The following is a 23,145-nucleotide window of genomic DNA, read 5'->3' as shown; positions in this document are numbered from 1 at the left end:
ATGCGTGGCTGCAGGGTTGCCCAATATTGTAATTTATTGATCTCATCAATTTCAAAGGTTGCCCCTGACCATGTTGGGCAACAGAAGATGAAGCAGCCTTGATCAGTGGCCACTTTTGAAGATGTGCTGTTGGTGTTTTATCGTCTATGGTTGAAGGTGTCCCAAGTAATGCGGCATACACCACTATCTACAGGACAGGACGCTGTTCCCGAGCCCAAATGACCTGATTGGCAGGGTGGTATTCAGCATGTAATTCTCCTGTTTTAGACTCAGATTGTGAAGATGCTCAAGAGGGGGATGAGGTTCCATGGAGCATCCTTTTTTCTTACACCACTAGTGCCGTGGGGATTGCTCTTTGCTAGCCTCTCCTAGGATTCTTTTATCCACTCCGAAAACAAATGGGAAGGGGCAGGTCACTCTTTCTGTGTGGTGTATAACAGTCAACCAGTACTCCTGGCAGAACCGTGGGGAACAAAGAATTGAGTCCCCTCAGCCACATAAGGCTTCCACCTGTTGTAAATAATTAAAAGCATGTTCTCACATTTCAGAACGAACCTTTAAGTGAAGGTCTCAAAGTTTCATAAAAGAATGGAGGTTGATACTTATTTAAATGGAACATCCATTTCAAACAGACACACAGAAGTACAAGCAGAGAAAGCATGAAGATTACCTTATCTTTTGTTGTCCTTTTGGGATATAAATTATACTAATAGCTTTTATAACCTTCGTTCTCCAGGTAACCCTAAGCTGAAGCTCGTGTCCTACTGGTTGTGAAGGATTGGAAATGACTCCCTCTGGTTTTGAAGATCTATAATTCCCAGTGACTTCAACTGGGGTTTCTAGTGCTCAGAAGATCTAAAAATCAGGCCCTAATTCTAAATTGGCCAGGGAGGCACTACAGAATGGCATATGGCTTTCTCATTGGGCTGAGCTTCTTATCAGCATCATACATCTTTGAGATAAAAGGAACCAAATTCAGATCTCTTTCATAGTAAGGCGAAGCACTAGCCTCTAAGCTTAGAGGTCAGCTGATATATGGTGATTAACACAATATTTATAGAATAGAAAGGTGTCTAAGGTGTTTGTTGCAATATTTTGGCACCATGTAAGATGTTATTTGCTTGCATGAGTACAGCCTGCAGGCAGCACTCTGTACCTAAGAAAGTGACTTTGGTGAGGTGAGGGCAAAGCGGATTCTCCTGGTGTTGTGCTGGACTTCTAAAGAATTGCATCATTGCTAATGACAGCATTTCTTCACAAAAATAATCCTGATAGTTCAGAAACAATGGAACTAGCAAATTCTTCTGCATTAGCACCATTTGGTGTTGCCCAATAATCTTACATTTTTAAATTAAATCCCTTTCCTTTCTTGATCAAAAGTAACTTAATTATTCACCTAAGGTCTGATCCTACTCCAACTGGAGTTAATGGAAAAGTCTTATTGATTTCAGTGATATAGGATCGGGCCTTCAATGAAATCCTCCTGAGTGTGAAAAGTCTATGAAACCCATGGTAACACTGTTCATAGATTATAAAGCCATTGTGATGAACTAGTCTGACCCTAGTCCATAGAACTTCCCTGAATAAATTCCTGTTTGAAATAGAACATATCTTTTAGAGAAACATCCAATCTTGGTTTAAAAATGTCTAGTGATAGAGAATCCATCTTGACCCTTGGTAAATTGTTCCAGTGCTTATTTACCCTCACTGTTAAAAATTTGAACTTTATTTCTGGCTTACTTGTCTAGCTTTAACTTCCAGCCATTGGATCTTTTTATAGCTTTGTCTGCTAGATTGAAGAGTCTATTATCAAATTTCTTTTCTTTCTAGTTAGTTATCGCCTGTGATGAAAAATCACCCTTAATCTTCTCTTTGTTAAATTAAACAGATTGAGTTGATGTTCCCTGAGTCTCTCACTATAAGGCATGTTTTCCAGTTCTTTATCCATTCTTCAGGATCTTCTCTGAAACCTCTCCAATTTACCAAAACTGAACTATGGACACCAGAACTGGACACAGTAGTCCAACACGAGGCAAGAAGAAAGGTGCAGCTCTTCTTGGACTGTAGAACTGAGATTTTCCAATTGTTCTTTCCAGACAGCATGGAAATATTGCACCTACATCTAAGGGAAGGCACTGCTTCCATGACTAATCTTCATGTACAGAAATAAGGAGAAATTTAACCTTAAACCATATTCAACATTTCTATCCATTGTAGAGTAATACAGAGGCAAAATGTATTCAATGTTCAGATTTTCAGGGTATTTATTTCATTTTGATATGAGAAAGAATTGTTTTTTGTCAATGAAACTTCTTTGAACTAAAAACCAAACAAGTTTATCTATCAAGGTTGGAAGGAAAGAAATGGATAGACATTTTTCAATGACATACAGCTTCAATTTTGAGGCAGAAACTATAACAAGCAGCTGTTCTTTGCAATGAATTTATTTAAGATGTGAAAACCTTCTGTTCTTGGTTAAGTATATGCAGCATATCTACATGAACGTGCACTCTTAAGTACAATTGTGTGCAAAGACAGTTACTTACATTATGACAGGTTTCAGAGTAGCAGCCGTGTTAGTCTGTATCCGCAAAAAGAAAAGGAGGACTTGTGGCACTTTAGAAACGAACTGATTTATTTGAGCATAAGCTTCCGATGAAGTGAGCTGTAGCTCACGAAAGCTCATGCTCAAATAAATTTGTTAGTCTCTAAGGTGCCACAAGTCCTCCTTTCCTTTTTACTTACATTATGTTCTTCTGCGACCTTCACTGCTTTTAGAATAACACATTGCCAATGTGTCTGTACATAATACTTTTTCCGTACTTCACTGCTCATGTGCTTGGTTTTTTTAAAAAGCTTTCCTGATGGCCTTCTAGTTGTGAGAGAATGATACATCCTAACTATTATTTTGAGGTCTGTCTTTTCTTCTAAGATCCTGTCGTTGCTTACAAATGCATTCATTTATAACCATTTGAAATATCAGTCAACTAGCATGTCCAAAGGTCTCATATTATTTATCCAACTCTCAGTGGTTCTATCTTATTTTTAATATGACAAATACACTCACACCCATCCACTTGTAAGTGTACCCATGCACACAAACACAAACAGACATTTATACACATGTAAGAGTCATGAGGTAAATAAGTTTTGATCGGAGGTGCGTAGCATAGCCCACAGTGAAAATGCCAAGGGCAGGGAAGGCTGCATAAACACTGTCAGATTCTCCAACCAGTCAGAAACTTTGTTCCTGGTCCCCCACACTCATTATCAAGAAGCTGAAAAAAGAAGCCACACAGTCCCTTTCATTAAATTCCAGTCTCTGTCTCACAGTCAGTAAAGTGAGAAGTTATTTAAAACTCTATTCACAAAACAAAATGTTCTTCTGACCCCCAAAGGGCCAGCCACATTACCAGATCAATACTCATTTGGATCTTATCCAAAATACCATGCTGCCAGCCAAACCTTTAGTGTCTTAAACCAAAGGTTTATATAAACAAAAAGAAAGAGAAGAGAGTTGTTAAATGGTCAAAACGATCAGATAATTACATATGACTTTGGAGTCCATATATGAGATTCTTAGCAGCATTGTTGAGTTGGCTGGCTTGTAAAATCCCTCTGGAACACATCCAAAGCTTGGATGGCTTTATCAGTCCTTTGTTCAAAGCTTCAGTTTGTAGATAAGTTACTCCAGAAGTGAGAAGTAGGACTGAAGAGAAAATGGAGAAGATACAGCTTCCTTTTTTCTCTTTTGCCATGTGGCTTGTGCACCCTTTGTCCCAAACACAAGCTCACAGCACATAGGCATGGAAAAGCTCTTGGAGTCACTTGTCCACAGGCATGTCCCTACATCTCCTGCTGACTCATTGGCCCTGACCTCTTAGGAACTCTCAAATTGTTGACTGTCAAAGACCTTCTTTGACAGGCATTCAGGAGGCTCTTGAACATTATGCTCAGCCTATCTGAACCCCCTGAAAGACGGGCAGTTTCAGTATACAATAGCTTTGATTGATTAAGAACTTTGAAACTGGAAGCAGTCAGATATCAGTTGCTGTTGAGAAGCTTTCTCAGGCAAAACCTATGAAACTGAATAATCTTCCAGGATTGACACCTGTCCAGGATCATATGGCAAAGTGGTCAGGACAACCATGTGGTATACCCCAAGATTAGTGTTTTTAGGAAGTTCATTGACTTTCCACACATTTTTATAAGCTTGAGAAATGTGCTATGTAGTTTGCTAATTCTGCGTATAATTTCAACATCACTTACAGTGTCTCATATAAAATTACATTGCCATGAAAGGTAAAATGTGACACCACTAGAGGCTTTTGATTGCAGAAGAAAAACATGAGGTTCAGCATAAACCCCTCCAGCTGGAAATTAGTCATAAGCGGTATTTTTTTTTCACTGAGAAGGAGACCAAAGTTCATTGTTGTTATATTAAAATGAGTTACAATACCATTTCCTGAGTTCCTGCTTTGAATGGAAAACAAAAGGAGCTGCTTCAGCAAAAAGTAGTTCTTAAATAAGCTGTTCAGTGATTTTAGCTTTTGCCTTCAGGCATGAGAGACTGAAGAATTTGCCTTCTTGAAATTGGAAGCAGACTCCTGTCAGTAGAGTGTTAGTGGCGTGTTCAATATCAGCCGTAAAGAAGAGATTGAAGAAGCAAAGTGAATGCACACCCTTGGAGTTGGGTGAATGCTGCAAAAATGTTTCTGCGTAAATATCCAAACAAATATTTGATTTTGGAGGGGAAAGAAAGAAGCCCTTTTGTTAAGGCCCAGAACTGAGACTTAGGAGACCTGGGTTCAATTCCTGACTCTATCACAGACTTTCTGTGTCAACTTGGGAAAGTCACTTATGCCTAAATGTACAAAAGGAGTTGAGTACTGTGGTGCTGAGTGTCACAACACCTGGCTTTTAAGTGCCTCTCTTAAAGAATCGTTGGGGCCAGAGAGAGAGAGAAAGCACAAACATGAACAGGAATATAAGCTGGTGATTAGAGCACCCACCCAAGATGTGGAAAACTTTAAAGTTAATATTGTAGAATATTCATTCGTGACATTTTTGTATTTGCAATCATTAGCAATTGCTCTGGAAATTCATTTCTAAGAGTTATCCTAATTACAGCCAGGAAACAGAGTCCAGTCAAACTATTCGCCAGGAACTGGTTGTGAACAAGCTACACATTAAAAGATTAATTGTGTTTGGTAAATAATGAATACATTTGGGAAAGTTGCATTTTTCTCAAACAATTTGCAAACAACAAAAATTACAAAATTCTCTGAATCAATTATTAATTACAAATTATTCACTCTTTCTAGTGGTCCTGAACCCTGCTGTGAAAAGGAAGAGAAAGGGCACCATTATAACTGATTCGTCCAGATGTAATATTGGAATAAATTTATAAATACATATGCTTCTCTGGGCTCTGTATTTCCTGAGTTTTCATAACACCTTTCTATTACTGGAGACAAGAGCTAAAATTTTCAAAAAACACCTAAAGGACTGTCAAGCCTTTCAGTGGGAACTTGGTACCTAAATCACTTAGGCACTTTTGAAAATGGGATTTAGATGCCTATGTTCCTTTGGATGTTTTGAGAATTTTACCCAAAGACCACATTTTTTCTTTCTCCATAGCCGATCAGCAGATTACTTCCAGGCAGCGGACAGCTTAGTAAACTCAAGCTTTATTTACCAGAAGAAGAGTTGACTGTGTGGAGTTTTCTAATTTGTGGGTAAAATAATTGGAACTAGTTTATATTGGTCACTTCCCTGGCTGTTGATCCATGTTGAGTAGGGATAAATGCAATTTTCTCTGTTTTCACCCTGGATATAGTAGGAAAAGTCATTGATTACAGTGGGATTGCTTGAGAAGAGTACAAATAAAATGGTGGCCAGCAATGCTAAGGAGTCAAGGAAGATTGCTTAATTCAGGAAGTGTCTTCTGAAATCTTTCCAGACTCCTCCTTTCTGTTTCCCTTCATTACCCCTTCAGCCAAGGAGTCTGAACTATTTGACCCAGAAAGGGCAAGCACTGTGTTTGTCATGGGGAACTTGTCATGGAGGGGAATAGATAAATGCATTAACCCATTTAACTAAGATCGAGTGAATGCTTACTATGGAACAACATATCACTAATGACTGGAACAGGTGCAGAAAGTGTCTTAATAAATCAGTAACCTAGGAAGCACATAAATTACTTCGAAGGTTAATGTATTTTCCTCTTTGTTCGTCAAATATTTCAAATATATTTTCATGAATATTCAAACCTTACAAAAAACCCCCTCAGTAGAATATGTTTAGGATGGTAGATAAAGGGAGAACTAAGAATAATGGGCTGAAATTAAGCCAAGAATAATGATGAATGAATACTAAGAGAAGATTTGTGACAATGAGATTTATTTGACTATATAATAGCCTAGCAAGAACAGTGGCAGAGATGCATCTCTAAGCTCACTTAAAACTGGGTTATACAAAGCCCTCAAGAATATTGTGTGACTTCTTCAAAGAAGTCACACAATAGCAGGAGGATAGACTAGGAGGCCTAATGGGCTCTAATGTCTAGTATTCTAATATTACCTTTTCTAGGTGTTTGGTGAAACCTAACAACATAGCCCACTAGGATATAAATAAGTGAATGAGATAATGTAAAATGTATTATGTATCATGGGCTTGGCAGGTGAGTCCTTTTAAGAAACCAAAAGAGGGTCTCTTGTGGTCACAAGTTCATAAATGCTTCTGTTCAGAACAAGCCCGCCCATGAAAATTTTAGTCCATCCTTTACAAAGTTTGAGGGTCTTTGATCTGGAGTTCATTGATGCTCACCTTATAATTTTTTGGTCAGTGGTTGGAGCACTTAGCTGGGATGTGGGAGACTGGGTTTCAGGTCCCTTCCCCCTGGCTGAGAAAGGATTTGAACAGGCATCACCCACCTCTTCAGTGGGTGCCCTAACTACTAAGCTATAAGAATCATTCTTGCACTTGCTTGGGCCCAATGATGATTTAATTGTTATTATTAATTATTTATAATTAAAGAGTCATTGGGCCAGAGGTAGATCAAGTCAGAGAATGCCTCTTTAGCTTGGTGATTCGTGCATCGAGGCATGACAACTCAAGGTCCAGTCCCCCTGTTCAAATTACTCCAATTGTTTAGCCACAGTGGAACAGCTTCAACAGGCGAAACTGGGGGAGCTCTACATCAGAATATCCTGTAGCTCAGTGGTTAGAGCTGAGCAGGACAGCCCTTGTTCACACCTTTTCTGCTCCTGACAGAGAGGGGGAAATGAATCTGGGTCTCTCACATCTTAGGTGACTGCTTGAACCACTGAGTTAAAAGATCACCCCGATTGCTTCCAATTTGTGTGGACTGAGGCAGAAGCCTAACTCATTCACACAAGAAATGTCCTTGGAACCTGAGGCACCTGACTCCAGGAGAGAGGTTCTCAGCTGTGAATTACTAGCAGCGAACACTATCTGAGAGAGGGATGGGGTTTAGGCACACTCCTCTCATCAGCATCTCCCATTGGCTAGCTTAGGTGAATCCCTGCCTAGCTTCATGTCTTTTGTGAATTGCAGTCTAAGGCACCTATCTCTCCCCATTCATTGTAAAGGGACCCTAAGTGTGTATCAGGCTTTACAGAGTGCAGTGTTTCTAGGCACCTAAAAGTAGATGTTGCAATGCTCAGTATCACAACGCCTAAGTCTCTCTGTGACTCTAGCGCTGAGCTCCCACTGAGAGAGTTGGGCCCCTCAGCTGGGAATCTCAAAGTTCTTAAAGGCATCTAAATCCAAGTCTGTCTGAAAATCGAAGCCTTAACTCCTATGTATACCTCCCCCTGCTTGCCTGAAGCTGATGCTCCTAAGTCCATACTGAGGATCTAAATAAAGGCTTGATTTTTCAAAAGCGTTGAGCATCCGGAAGCTGCCATTCAAGTTTAATAGAAGCCGCAGAATGTTTAACTTTTAAAAACTAGGCTACCTATTTAGATACCTAAGTATGGATTTAAGACTGTAACGTTAGATGTCCGTTTTAATCAAACCTTGTCCAAAAAGTCTTGAAAAAAGAGAAAAAGGGTTAGAGAAAAATATAAGAGGAAACATTAGAATAAGATATTTTTAAAAGACACAAAAATATGTTTATTAAACAAAAATACAGCTAGGCAGAGAAGAAAAGGTGACGAAATGGGCTGCTTTTTTTTTCTTTGAGTTATCTATATGAAATAGAGGCGGCCAGAATTCACTACATTGGGAAATTGGTATTTTTTGTGCTTTCTTTGTTCTAGATAAACTGAAAAAATATATCCAAATATTACAAAAAATAACTTGAAAAATTAGACTAAACATGGGAAATTTGAGCACTAAAACAAGAATTCAAAAAAATTATGGGTAAGTAAATAAAACTTTTATAACACAAACTGGTTTGCTAACTTAACTATTGCACTGTACCAGCAAAAGCTATTTATTATCTCGATGGTCAGGATAAATTAGCAGTGTATGTTTTTTTAAAGTGCTTTACATGGTTTCTTATTTTGAAACGAAAAAAAAAACCTTACTTTTCATAGGGATCATATCTACATCTGCACTGGCCGCTGCAGAAGTCACAGAGGTCGCAGAAAGTCACAGAATCAGTGACTTCCCTTTCCGCCGTGACAGACACGCAGCCCTAAGCATAAGCTACAGCGACGTCAGTAATAAAAATCTCTCTGCTTCTTCATATCTTATCTAAAGTCAGTTTGATTACTTTGTGTCTGGAAAAAAAATCAGAATAAACAACACGAAAGCTAAAAATTTACCCAGCTCTAGTATACAACACACTACATGGGTTTGGGATCATGTGGGATCAGAGACACCAGGATCTGAAAGTCAGTTATACTAGACTTGCTTCTCATACTCTGAGAAAGCACCATGGGCTGCAAAGATTCTTTAGCTGGATGATTTGGGACTCAAAATGCCTATATATTTATTAACTTATAACTTCCTAATGAACCCAGTACAGTCTACTTTCATTTTCCTATCTGCCTATAGATAGAATCCATATAAACTTATTTTCTTACTTCTTGAGGAATAGCTAGCTGATAGATCCTTTACATTTAGCTGATCCAAACCTCTCTTTGAGACTCCCTGCCCCCTGCACCCCCCGACTCCTTGGGTGGAAATGATGAGCAATGCTGCAGCTTTTTGCATGCTAACCTTCAAAATACTGTCTGCCTCTTAGTCCTTGCTTAGTGACTGCAGCAAGAGTGTGTTTCTTTCTCCTGGAGCATAAGAGAAAGGGTTCAGGCCAATTATTGACCTCCATTCCTCAAAAATGGAGCAGGTGGTGGGGGGGGGGCATCAGTGGCATTATTTGATGCCCCTAAACGGACAACATGCAGAACAGGCAGCAATAGAATACTTGACGGCAAATTAGGCACGGCTTTCCATAGATCATCTAGTCTAACTTCCTGCATAATACAGTTATTCATTTATAGGGACCAATAACTTGTGTTCGGCTGAAGCATAGCTTCCAGAAAGCCATCTGCTCTGGAGTTGAAGACTTCCAGGAGTGGAGAAGCCAACACTTCTCTTGGTAGCTTATTCCAATGATTAATCCCGCTTACTGTTAAATGTGTGCCTGTCTCACTTGAGTTTGCCTGGCTTTAACTTCCAGATGTTGGCTCTTGTTATGCCTTTCTTCTTTTGATTTAAAGAGCTCTTTAGTACCTGGTATTTTCTCCTTGTGAAGCTATTTAATGTCCACCATCACCAAGTCAATTCTTAGTCTTCTGTTAATAAGCTAAACAGATGGAGCTCTTTCCATCTCTTACTGACTTTTTTCCAGGCCTCCAATCATCACAGTGGCTCTTTTCTGCACTCTTTCCAATTTTTTTCACATCTCTTTTAAAATGTGGATACCAAAACTGCAGGCACTATTCTAGGTAAAATAATCTCCCTACTTCTACTCACTACTTCCCTAATTATACATCCAAAGATCACATATTTTTGCCAGAGCATCTCACTAGAAGCTCATGTTCAATTTGCCTACTATGACCCCTATTTTTTTGGTCAGAGTCCCTGCTTTCCATGAGACAATTCCCCATTGTGTAGCTGAGGCCTGCTTTCTTTGTTCCTAGATGTCTGAACTTACAATCTGATAGGCTAGGAAAAAATACCAGTGAACTTTCATGTTGCATAGACAGATATATCCTACCACAGACCACAATATATCATTCAGCTCTGGACAAGACATTAGTAGAATGACAGATAAATTGTAAAGTGTTCAGAGAAGAACTAAAAATGACTGGCAGGCTGAAGGGTGACAACTAATAAGAATGGGAAATGTTATCAGTCTACAAATATTCGAAGTGTGCAAATGTTAAAGAGGGAATGGAATTATTTACTGTGGGGTATGCAGACATAAGTGGTGATTATGGGATGAAAGTAAAGAAAACTTAGGTTGACTATCAGGAAAAGCTTTAAGTATTGAAATGTATTATTCTGTTCAATAGATTCCAAAGGCAAGTGGTGGAGGATCCACCTTCTGAGACTTTTAAAACTAGACTGGACAAAACACTGGCAAAAATATTAATAAAATTATTCTGTGGGGAATAATCTTGCACTGATAGACATGGACAGGGTAGTCTAATTGACCATTTCCATATATAACTTCTGATTCTGTAATTCTATGATCTGGTGGATAAGCAGGTACTGTTTTTCACATAGTCAATTTTTTGAAGACATTTTTGCACCAAATGGTCATTCTCTAATAACTAAAGTATTAGTTACAACTAAAGTATTTGCATCAAACATCACCTTAGTGGGACTCTCATGAATAAAATTATCTAGATTTTCCCCTGAAGCTTGAATATACATGGAGATTAGATTATGCCTGGACCGTCTCAGCCCAAAACAAATCCTACTCATAGGATAGGAGATGCACAAATTTGAAAAACCTTGCACTTGTAATTGCCTCTGTTTTATACCTGTTCCACTGCAAAACAGAACATTTCAATCTTCAAGGCTCTATTTGGAACCTTTAATGAATACTGAGGGCATGATCCAAAGCCCACTGAACTCAACAGAAAGCCTCCCATTGATTTCAGTGGGCTTTGGATCAGGCCCTAAATTCACTTTTGGAAAATAAAATAAACAGTCGGATCTAAAGATAATGAGCCCTTCAAAAAACAATAGGATTATTCACGCACCATGAAAATACATTAAAAGAACATTAAGGATGTGATGCAAAACAATAAATGTGAAAGAATTTAGTTAAGAGCAATGTTTGCCAGATGCTTTACAACACATTGGCACAATGCAGTACATTTGAAAAGTACACCCTGTTGTGACTAGGTGTAGGGTGACATGTGGTAGCCCTACTTTCTTGACTTAGAATTTCCTTTCATATGGCTTTGTGTCATAATTCTGCTTTTAGCATACTCTGATAAATTCTCTTTTTAATAGGTGGATAAAAAATCACCAAGATGTACAAAATTTAGAGAATAGGCTAAAAAAAAAAATCTGAGGATTTAGGTGCCAAGTTTCAACCCAGGTTGAGGTCCAGTGTCTCCTCTCCAATTCAGATCATGGATCAGTGCAGAATGAATGCAGACTGCAGAATGGATAATGTCACTCATAATGCAAGTGAGAGAGAGAGAGAGAGTACTTTTTCCTACCCCATTGTAATATTGTAGCATCTGCAAATAGTGGGGTCTTTTTTAGAATGAAAGGCCATGTCATAATGCTACAGACTTCTATGTCAATGATTTTGCAGTCCATTTTAATAAGTTGTTCTCAATGACCTAGAGTGGCTTCTAAACATTATCTTCATTGGCTTTATTCTCATAGGACACTGGGTTTCAGAAGGCCTCTGCAATGAAGTGGTAGATAAGTTGGTGAATCAGCTGAAGTTTTGTCCTGGCTTTCACTCACATCACCAGCAGCCAAGCCTGGAAGTGAGGAACTCATGCATCACTGTGTCAAGGTCTGCATCCTACACAGATTCCTGGTTAGTTGGATATGGAAAAGTGTTTCTAGATATACTGGCTAGACTAGAGCTGGGTGTGAAAGAGTTTTACTATCTCATAAACATTTTAGATTTCAAGAAATGCTCCTGTTCTCCATCAGGATACAATGACACCTTTCAAAATTTGTCATGGAAAAGTGAGAAAGGGAGACCTTTCCCAGAATAGCCAAAGTATAGGATTTAGGGCACTCAACTGGCGTGTAGAAGATGAAGGTTCTACATGCATCCCAAGTGAGTGCCCTAACTACAAGGCTATTAGCTATTCTAATACCTATAGCTACAGATATTTCACAAAGCTGAAAACAATTATGAGCCAAATCAACTGAGATGAAGAACATAATAAAAAAAACGTGAATGATATTTGGGAATCATTTAAGAACACCTTACTAGATGCCTAACAAGCCACAATCCTGCAACTGATTAAGAAGATTGAGCTGCCTAAATAAACTACCTCACGTAGAGGAGAAGTGAAGGAAGCTATAAAAAATATATGTTAACAAATGGAAGAAAGGGGAAATTGATAATAATTAATATAAATCAGAAGTTAGGAATTGTAGAAAATTGATAAGGGAAGCAATAGGACAGAGTCTTCTATGCCAGAATACTTAAGGACAATAAGAAGGAAATTTTAAAAATATTTGGAAAAAGAATCCTGATAATGGTATTGGTTCATTACTAGATGGAAATGATAGAATAATCAGTTATTCAGAAAAGTCAGAAACGTTTAATAAATATTTATATTTTGTATTTGGGGAAACAACAGATGATATAGTCTCAACATATAGTGATGATAAAATCTTTCCATTCCACGAGTATCTCAGGAAGATGTTAAAAAAAACAGCTAATAAAGCCAAACATTTTTAAATCAGCAGGTCCACATAACTCACATCCAAACATTTTAAAAGAGAAGGCTCAGGAGCTTTCTGGACCTTTAACATTAATATATTCAATAAGTGTCGGACCACTGGGGAAGTTCCTGAATAGTGGAAGAAAACTAATGTTTGTGGCATTTTTTAAAAAAAGGTAAATTGGATGATGTGGCTTATTATAGATCTGTTATCCTGATGTCAATTTCAGATGAGGTAAAGATGCAGCTGATATGGGACTTGATTAATCAAGAATTAATGGAGGATGATGTAATTAATGAGAATCAATGTGGGTTTATGGAAAATAGATCCTGTAATACTAACTTGATATCTTTTTGGATGACATTACAAGTTTGGTTGATAAAGATAATGGTGCTGATGTAATATACTTAAACTTCTGTCTGGCATGTGAGTTGCTACGTCACAATATTTTGATTAAAAAACTAGATTGATATAAAATTAACATGGCACACATTAAATGGATTAAAAACTGGCTAACTGATAGGTCTCAAAATGCAATTGTATTGGGGAATTGTCATCAAGCAAATGTGTTTCCAGTGGGGGCCAGGAGGGATTGGGTCTTGGCCCTCCCTTATTTAACATTTTTATCAATTACCTGGAAGAAAACACAAAATCATCACTAGTAAAGTTTGCAGCTGACCCAAAAATTGGGGGAGTCATAAATAATCAAGAGGATAGGTCACCACTGATTCAAAGCAATCTGGATAGTTTGGTAAACCGGGCGTATGCAAAAATATGCATTTTGGTATGGCTAAATGTATACCTCTATGAAGAAAGAATGTCAGCCATATTTACATGATTGGGGACTCTATGCTGGGAAGCAGTGACTCTGAAAAAGATGTGCAGGTTGTGATAGATAATCAACTGAATGTGAACTCCCAATGTGACACTGGCCAAAAGAGCTAATGTGAGTCTAGGATGCATAAACAGGGGTAGGAGCAGAGAGGTTATTTTACCTCCATATTTGGCACTGGTGTGACCACTGCTGGAATACTGTGTGCAATTCTGGTGCCCACAGTTTAAAAGGATGTTGATAAATTGGAAAGGATCTTGAGAAGACCCATGAGAATGATTAAAGGATTAGAAAACATTCCTTATCGTGTTCGATTCAAAGATCTCAATCTATTTAGCTTAACAAAGATAAGGCTAAGGGATGACTTGATTACAGTCTATAAGTATCTACATAGGGAACAAATATATAATAATGGGATCTTCAATCTGGCAAAGAAAAGCCTAACAAGGTCCAGTGGATGGAAGTTGAACCTAGACAAATTCAGACTATGAGAGTAATTAACCACTGGAACAATTCACCAAGAGTTGTGGTGGATTCTCCGTCACTGACCATTTTAAATCAAGATTGGATGTTTTTCTGACAGAAATGCTCTAAGAATTATATTGGGGCAGTTCTATGGCCTTTGTTATGCAGGAAGTTAGTCTAGATGATTACAATGATTCATTCTAGCCTTGAAATCTATGAATCTATGATTTCTGGTGTCTTGTGATGGGGTATATACCCCATCCTGGCTGAATCTGAAGGGTGGGTCAGCCCCAGTTAAAGATGAGTTCCACCTGGGAGATGAGCTGAGTGGTGATTTTAAAGGAAGTCTGGAGCAGAAGGCAGCTGGCTGGCTGAGCTGGGGCTGAAGTTGGTCAGGCGAAGCTTTAGGCTGGCTGTGCAGGCTGAGAGAGTCTGAGAGCTGGGGCTTTGAGTGGCAGATAGGTGGCTGAACAGAGCTGGAAATACAGACTGAGAGGGAGAGGCTGAAAGTTATGTTGGAAAATGAGGGAGAAGAAGCTAGGGATGAGAAATGCTTCAGATTAGGAAGAAGAAAAGACTAGAAATATCCGTATCTGAAGAAATGGCAGCAGACAGGGATGGAAAAAAGTGTAAGTGAAGATGTAAATATAGTGCATGTTATTCACTTGAAACAGGTGGAATGGATTAGGCAAGATATCAGATATATTAAGAGCAAAAAGAATGCAGCATGGAGATTTATTAAAAGCATTTACACATAAGGAACAGGCTGAAGAACTTATTAAAACTACAACTTATCAGCTACCTAAATTTGTGACAGAAGCAAAAGGGATAATGTATGGGGTTCCACTAGGCATGACTGAGGATGAAATTGAAAAGGGGATAGGTAAGGACCAAGTGCTGTTTGTTAAGCAGCTAATTAGGAGGAAATGGGGAGAACACAAGCCATCCAGAGCCATCCGAGTATCTTTTAAAGATTCAATGGTACCCAATAGGGTTAATATAGGATATCATTTATTCTGGGTTAAACCATATATCCTGGCCCCTCTGAGATGTTATAATGTCAAAGGTTTGGGCATGTGGTGGCTGGCTATAAGAGGAAAATGCGGTGTCATGACTATGGAAGAGAACGCTTGTATGAGAATTGTATGGAAGGAAGAGAACTAAAATACCTCAGCTGTGGGGGTAAGTATAGTGTACCATACAAAAGGAGTGCGGCAGTGGAACAAGCAAGAGAGAAACAGAAAATTACAACTATCCATAAAATATCCCATGCCGAAGCTATCAAAAGAGATTCACAGCAGAATGTGGAACAGGAGGAAAAATGCCAGTGAGGGAAAAGAGCTATTGGTTCCAAAACACACAGTTCCGGGCAGGGAAGACAATATAAGGAGAATAGATGAAGATGCACTGCTTGCAGGCAAAGAGAAATTTATGCCATTTATGATAGAAGTGATTAATTGAGCTTTACAGACAGGGAAGAAGATTGAAAGGATAAAAAAGTCTAACAAAAGCAGTAGAGAAATATTTGCATATGGGCAATCTCTCGATAAATTGCATTCATAACATTTTAAATGAAGGTAATAATGTAGTTTAAACATGGTTCTAAGGGTTATTTTTGCTGGAATGCACATAACTCCTGACCATGTGTTATTAAACTAAAGAAACTGGTTTTTAAATGGAAAACAAACCTGACACGATGTGTACAAGAAACATGGCAGGTGAGAAAGCTTATGTTTAGATTTTCAAGATATGATGTAATCAGACGTGACAGAGTAATAATGAGTGGGGGGGTCTGTATATTTTTAAAGGAAGGTCTTAGTTAACGTTGACATAGATGTACAAAACTTAAGTTTTGAGTACAACACTGTAAGAGATTCCTGTGCAGAATAATAGCACCTTTATATGAATCTAGTGTTTGCAACTCAAGTAAAATAATTAGGCAATCTAGAATCAGAAGAGTTAGTTAAGGATATCAAAGGCCTGTACATCTGTGGGGACCTTAATAGCCATAATGACTTATGGAGAAGCAGGAAAACTGACTAAATAATGGGAAATACCTGGAACAATTAATTGACAAGCACAACCTGTCATTGCTCAATACTGGAGCACCTACTAAATTTAGTTTGGTGGATGGAACCTTTACCTGTTCAGAGCTGAAGATTCCAAAAAGCAATATAGCAAGTAAATGCAGCTGGGCAATCTATAAAGAAGATGGAATAGGAAGTTATCACTTCTCTATGCTAATTATATATCAAGGTCAAGGAAATGTTGAAAACACTGAAGGAATTCCTACTTGGAGCCAAAGGAAAGCAAATTGTGGACTCTTTAAGTGTAAGAGTGGTGAGTATCTAAATACCAAATGTATAAGTGATAATCTAGAGGAATTTTATCGTAGTATAATATAGGGAAGGTGTAAGAGCAGCCAATCTAGCTATATGTAAGATATTCCATTGCTGCAAATTCAGAAGTGCAGTTCCCAGGTGGAATGGAGATGTTCCCCGGTGGAATGTAAATCAGCAATTAAAGAAAGAAATAAGACATACAAACAAATAAAAGTTACAATGAATAGCAAAGACTTAATGAACTATACAAGATGTAAAGCAGTGGCACAAAGAATTGTTAAAAAGGCAAAGAAAGAGTTGGAGAAAGTAATGTGGGAAAATAACCAAAATTTCCAAGGTTTCAGAAATATATAAACAAGTTAAAAGAATCAAAGGAATACACAAAACAAATTTATACCTGGTCTTATAGAAAGTATCATGCTGAAAGTTCTAATTTAGGGAAAGCGGACAATTTAGCAAAAGAGTTCCAAAAAGTTAATAGTGAAACAAATCGAAATAAAAAGTTTTGTGAAAATGTTTGCCGAAGAAAACTGTGAGCTCTTGCATGGCTGGATGAAGTGAGCTGTAGCTCACGAAAGCTTATGCTCAAATAAATTTGTTAATCTCTAATGTGCCACAAGTCCTCCTTTTCTTTTTGCGGATACAGACTAACACGGCTGCTACTCTGAAGCCCATAAGATGATGTACTGAATAAAAATTGCAGCATACAGGAACTCAAAAAAGTATAGACAAAAGAAAAATACTGCCCCATGTAAAAATAACATATTAATCTAATGATTAAGCACCTACCAGAAGGGAGTTTAAGAGCTTTATTGAAATTATATAATATATGGGGAAAGGAATACTGCTGGAAGAATAGAAGTGAGTGGTGTTTATATCGATATAAAAACCTGGGAAATTATGCACAGAACCTGGTGCATATAGACCTACTGTCTGTGTGTGTGTGGGGGGGGGGGTGTGTGTAGGGAGCCAGGGTGGCTCCCCTCCGAACCAGAGGGTAAAGAGCCACCCTCTGAGCCTGAGTGGGCAGGGCCAGGCCAAGCTTCCACCAATCCCCGGAAGGGGAAGGGTGGGACAGGAAGTACAAAGGGCGGGGCCCTCTGCCCAGTGAGGAGAGCACCAGGGAGGGAGACAGACACAGGCTGCTGGCTGCTCCCTCGCTATCCTGCTGCTGACCCAGGCGAAGCCCTAGGCAAGGAGGAGCCTAATCGGGGGGAAGGCCTGTGGCAACCAGGGCTGCCGGCCGCCGAATACCCAGAGGACCTGGAGGGGCCTGACCGCAGTCCGGGACAGCGTGAGTCCGATACCGAGGGGAAGCGGGGGTGGCCCGCAGCGGAATACCCGGAGGAACTGGAGCTGCCCGCAACGGAATACCCGGAGGAGATGGAGGGACCGGAGCAACCCGCCTAAGAGAGACCGGGTAGGAGGTAGCCCAGGGGCCCAACTACACCGTGGGGTGGGTGTGTTTGGTCAGCGGGTGTGGATTGCCCCGCTGACCCAGTGGCAGGACCTTCGCCTCCCGCCACTGTCAGGGCCCTGGGCGGGAATGCAGTGGAGTTGGGTGGGCCTGCATTCCCCTACCCCAGTGCTCCCCTGCTGGAGGGGTGCGCTACTGACTCTTGCTGGCGCTCCCCTGCCTGAGGGGCGCGCTACTGACTCCGGCCGGCACACCTTCCCGCTAATTCCCCAACGCCCGGGAGGTGGGGCCAAGGCCTGCCAAGGAGACCATTGCTCTCCATCGCCCCTAGGGGCTCGGAGGACCGACCAACGCCTGTCACAAGTGGTGGAGAATGCGGGCAGGCGATCCCAACCCCTGCCGAAAGGGGTGAGTGCGAGGGCGCCTTTGAAGCTCCTCTACTGGAAAGATGGAGATGGAAAGGCTTATCAAGTTCCTGGCTGAGAGCCAGCAACAGCAGAAGCACCAACTCATGCAACAGCTGGGTGCCCACCAGCAGCAGTTGCTCCAAACCCTGGGAGCCCAGCACCAGGAACAACAAACCCAGTGCTTCCAGCAGCTTGCAACCCTGTGGTCAGGCCATGGTGGTGCTCAACCGGAGCGGGCAGCCACCCCGACCCCTCCCGCCCCACCGATCTGTCTGGCCAAGATGGGGCCTGAGGATGACCCGGAAGCCTACCTAGTGACCTTTGAGCGGGTGGCCTCAGTGGCTGGTTGGGCGCCTGACCAATGAGCAACACTCCTCGCCCCATATCTGACGGGGCTAGCCCAGAAGGCTTATCGTGGGCTCCCAGATGATGAGGCCCACATTTATGCTCGAGTGAAAGCGGCTATCTTGGATGCCTTCGACATTACCCCGGAAACCTTTTGGCGACGGTTTCGGGAAAAGGTCTACCCACCGGGTGCTAGACCCCGGGCGGTGGCCCAGGAAGTGAAGGACGCTGGTACCCGATGGCTCCAACCCGAGCATTGAACCGCAGCTGAGGTGACAGAACAGGTCATCCTCGAGCAATTCGTTCACATCCTCCCACCCCAGAGGAGGGCTTGGGTGTTAAGGCACCGGCCACAAAGTCTGAGCTCGGCCATCGCACTTATGGAGGACTTTCTCAAGGCTGAGGCCCCGATAGGACCGGCCGCACGCCCCTCAAACCCTGGATCCAATGTACAGAAACTTGAACGGAGGGGGCCCACCTCCCAAACCAACGCACCCCACCGTACCCGATGACCAGAAGGCGGCAGGGCCGAGTTTTCCCAACGGCCCGAGTCAACACCACTCTCCGGCCCTGGACACTTAACCCGACCACCAGACCCCAGCCCACTCTATGGCCCCACTGGTGCCCCCACGCGGCCGGCGCGCCAGGAGGTAGGACCTTGTTTCCGATGTGGCGAGTATGGGCTTCTGCAATGGGGCTGTCCGGCAATGGACTGCAACTTTGGCCTGGTGTGCACCGGGGAGTGACGGGCCTGTCTGCCCTCCGTGGCCAAACTGACAGCTCCCATGGAAGTCGCCGGGGTCCCCGTGGTGGGTCTAGTCGATTCAGGCTGTGGGCAGACCCTTGTCCGCCAGGCGCTCTTCTCGGACCCCCAGTGGACCATCAGGGAAGTACGGATTCAGTGTATCCACGGAGATGTAAAATCGTACCCCACGTTGCGGGTCTCCATTACGGTGCATGGAGTAACGCAGTTAATGAATGTGGCGGTGGCGTCATCCCTCGCCTATCCAGTGATCCTGGGCCGGGACTGGCCAGACTTCGTTGAGGTGCTCCAATCCCTACTCACCAAAGAGGCGTTCGAGGGAGCCCCGCCTGAGAAGAGGACAGGACCTGACTCGAGCTCCGATCCTGGAGCGTAACCAGGCCCCACCCCCGGGCAGGAGGGCCTGGAAATGGCCCCCTCCTGACCTGGTGAACTTTAGCTGAGATCAAAGGGAGGATCCTACACTCCAGTTTGCCTACAAGCAGCTGGCCCGGGTGGATGGTGAGGTCATGGAGGCACAGCGCACCACCCAGTGGCCCAGGTCTGAACTCAACCATGAGCGGCTCTACCGCCTTGACCGAGACCCCCAGACCCAAGAGGTCCGGACCCAACTCGTGGTCCCCTGCATCCATCGTCAGGCTGTCCTGAAGCTTGCACATGACATCCCGGCTGCCAGCCATTTAGGGCAGGAAAAAACTGTGGCCAGGGTTCTGGCCAGGTTCTTCTGGCCCAGCGTCCACTGTGAGGTGAAGGAGTATTGTGTGTCGTGCCCGGACTGCAGCCCCGGCCAGGGTACGGAAGACCCCCCTGGTCCCGTTACCAGTCGTAGGTGTGCCATTTGAGCGGATAGCAATGGACCTTTCCCAAAAAGCAAGGCGGGCCATCAATACATCCTCGTCCTGATGGACTACGCCACCCGCTTCCCAGAGGCCATCACCTTAAGAAGTATCACCACCCGCACTATCGCTGCAGAGCTTATGAAGATCTTCGCAATGGTGGGCCTCCCACGGGAGATACTCACTGATCAAGGGACCAACTTCACATCTAAGCTGTTCCACCAGGTATGTGCCCTATTGGGGATTAAGAAATTTCAGACCTTGGTCTACCATCCCCAGACTGACGGATTGGTCGAGCGGTTCAACTGGACCCTGAAGGGGATGTTGTGGCGTTTCCCCACCCAGGATCTCCGCCAATGGGACCACCTGCTCCCTCCTTTACTACTGGCGATTCGAGAAGTCCCACAGGCGTCCATGAAGTTCTCCTCGTTCGAGCTCCTCTATGGGCGGCGACCCCGCGGGGTGTTGGACCTCTTGAGGGAGACTTGGGAACACAACCCGTCCGCAACACAGGGTCTCTTGCAATATGTCTTACAACTGCAGGGGTGGCTGGCGCAGGCGGGCGAGCTCGCAAGGGAGAACTTAAACACCGCCCAAAGAGCCCAGGAGCAACACTACAATTGGGGCGCCCAGGCTCGATCATTCGGGCCAGGGGACTGAGTACTCCTCCTGCTCCCCTCGGAGGAATCAAAGCTTTTTGCCCACTGGCAGGGTCCGTATGAGGTCCTCCGCCAGTTAGGGCCGCTAACTTATGAGATTCGGCAACCTGGTCGCAGTAAGGAAAAGCAGATTTATCATGTGAAACTCTTAAAACCTTGGCAGGACCGGGAAGGGCTCATAGTGGCCCCATATCACCCCAAATCAGAACTGGGGCCCCAACCACCCGAGGAGTCGGATAATGGTGAACCCCAGCTAGCAGAGACACTCACTGTCGAGCAGCAAGAACAGGCACTCTGCTTAGTGAGGGCGTTCCCCAAGATGTTCACCATGAAACCCGGGCGGACTACGCTCACCTACCATGTGATCCAGACGGAACCCGGGGTGGTGGTCCGAGAGACAACCCGGCCATTGCCGAGGCGAATGCGGGAGGCCGTAGAGGAGGAAGTCCAGGTGATGTTGGAGCTGGATGTTATTGAGCCCGTGGCAGAGCCCCGTCGTCCTCGTACCGAAGCCCGATGGGAGCCGTCAGTTTTGCATTGACTTCTGGAGGGTCAACGCCATCTCAAAATTTGACGCCTATCCGATGTCCCATGTCGACGAGCTCCTCGACCGGCTCGGGGAGGCCTGTTATATCACCACTTTAGATCTCACCAAAGGGTACTGGCAGATCCCCTTGGATCCCAGGTCCAAGGAGAAGACCGCATTTGCCATCCCTTCAGGGTTATACCATTTCACCCAGATGCCTTTCGGCCTTCATGGGGCCCCGGCAACCTTCCAGCGTTTGATGGACCGGGCGTTGCAACCACACACGAAATACGCGGCGGCCTACCTGGATAATCCTGGGAACTACAGGCCATTCAGCCTCACCTCAGTCCCCGGAAAAATCATGGAGCAGGTCCTCAAAGAATTAATCCTGAAGCACTTACATGAGAGGAAAGTGATCAGGAACAGTCAGCATGGATTCACCAATGGCAGGTCATGCCTGACTAATCTAATCGCCTTCTATGATGAGATTACTGGTTCTGTGGATGAAGGGAAAGCAGTGGATGTATTGTTTCTTGACTTTAGCAAAGCTTTTGACACGGTCTCTCACAGTATTCTTGTCAGCAAGTTAAAAAAGTATGGGCTGGATGGATGCACTACAAGGTGGGTAGAAAGTTGGCTAGATTGTCGGGCTCAATGGGTAGTGATCAATGGCTCCATGTCTAGTTGGCAGCCGGTGTCAAGTGGAGTGCCCCAGGGGTCGGTCCTGGGGCCGGTTTTGTTCAATATCTTCATAAACGATCTGTAGGATGGTGTGGATTGCACTCTCAGCAAATTTGCGGATGATACTAAACTGGGAGGAGTGGTAGATATGCTGGAAGGCAGGGATAGGATACAGAGGGACCTAGACAAATTGGAGGATTGGGCCAAAAGAAATCTGATGATGTTCAGTAAGGATAAGTGCAGGGTCCTGCACTTAGGACGGAAGAACCCAATGCACAGCTACAGACTAGAGACCGAATGGCTAGGCAGCAGTTCTGCGGAAAAGGACCTAGGGGTGACAGTGGACGAGAAGCTGGATATGAGTCAACAGTGTGCCCTTGTTGCCAAGAAGGCCAATGGCATTTTGGGATGTATAAGTAGGGGCATAACGAGCAGATCAAGGGACGTGATCGTCCCCCTCTATTCGACATTGGTGAGGCCTCATCTGGAGTACTGTGTCCAGTTTTGGGCCCCACACTACAAGAAGGATGTGGATAAATTGGAGAGAGTCCAGCGAAGGGCAACAAAAATGATTAGGGGTCTGGAACGCATGACTTATGAGGAGAGGCGGAGGGAACTGGGATTGTTTAGTCTGCAGAAGAGAAGAATGAGGGGAGATTTGATCGCTGCTTTCAATTACCTGAGAGGTGGTTCCAGAGAGGATGGTTCTAGACTATTCTCAGTGGTAGAAGAGGACAGGACAAGGATTAATGGTCTCAAATTGCAGTGGGGGAGGTTTAGGTTGGATATTAGGAAAAACCTTTTCACTAGGAGGGTGGTGAAACACTGGAATGCGTTACCTAGGGAGGTGGTAGAATCTCCTTCCTTAGAAGTTTTTAAGGTCAGGCTTGACAAAGCCCTGGCTGGGATGATTTAATTGGGGATTGGTGCTGCTTTGAGCAGGGGGTTGGACTAGATGACCTCCTGTGGTCCCTTCCAACTCTGATATTCTATGATTCTATGATTCTTTGATCTATGCCA

At 42.9% G+C, this 23,145-nt stretch overlaps 1 long non-coding RNA gene across 2 annotated transcripts in view; it reads left to right on the top strand.

Annotated features, from left to right (window-relative positions):
* LOC144930373 (uncharacterized) overlaps positions 1-23,145 on the top strand; it is a 127,047-nt gene that overhangs the window by 32,426 nt on the left and 71,476 nt on the right. For both annotated transcript variants that reach the window (XR_013635501.1, XR_013635502.1), the window contains one exon: positions 11,827-11,986. This is a non-coding gene — a long non-coding RNA (uncharacterized LOC144930373). The remainder of the gene's footprint in view (positions 1-11,826; positions 11,987-23,145) is intronic.

Source organism: Lepidochelys kempii, chromosome 3, assembly GCF_965140285.1.
Source record: "Lepidochelys kempii isolate rLepKem1 chromosome 3, rLepKem1.hap1, whole genome shotgun sequence".
NCBI lineage: Eukaryota > Metazoa > Chordata > Testudines > Cheloniidae > Lepidochelys > Lepidochelys kempii.
Note: the sequence above shows the minus strand (reverse complement) of the source record. Positions and strands in the feature narration are given on the sequence as shown.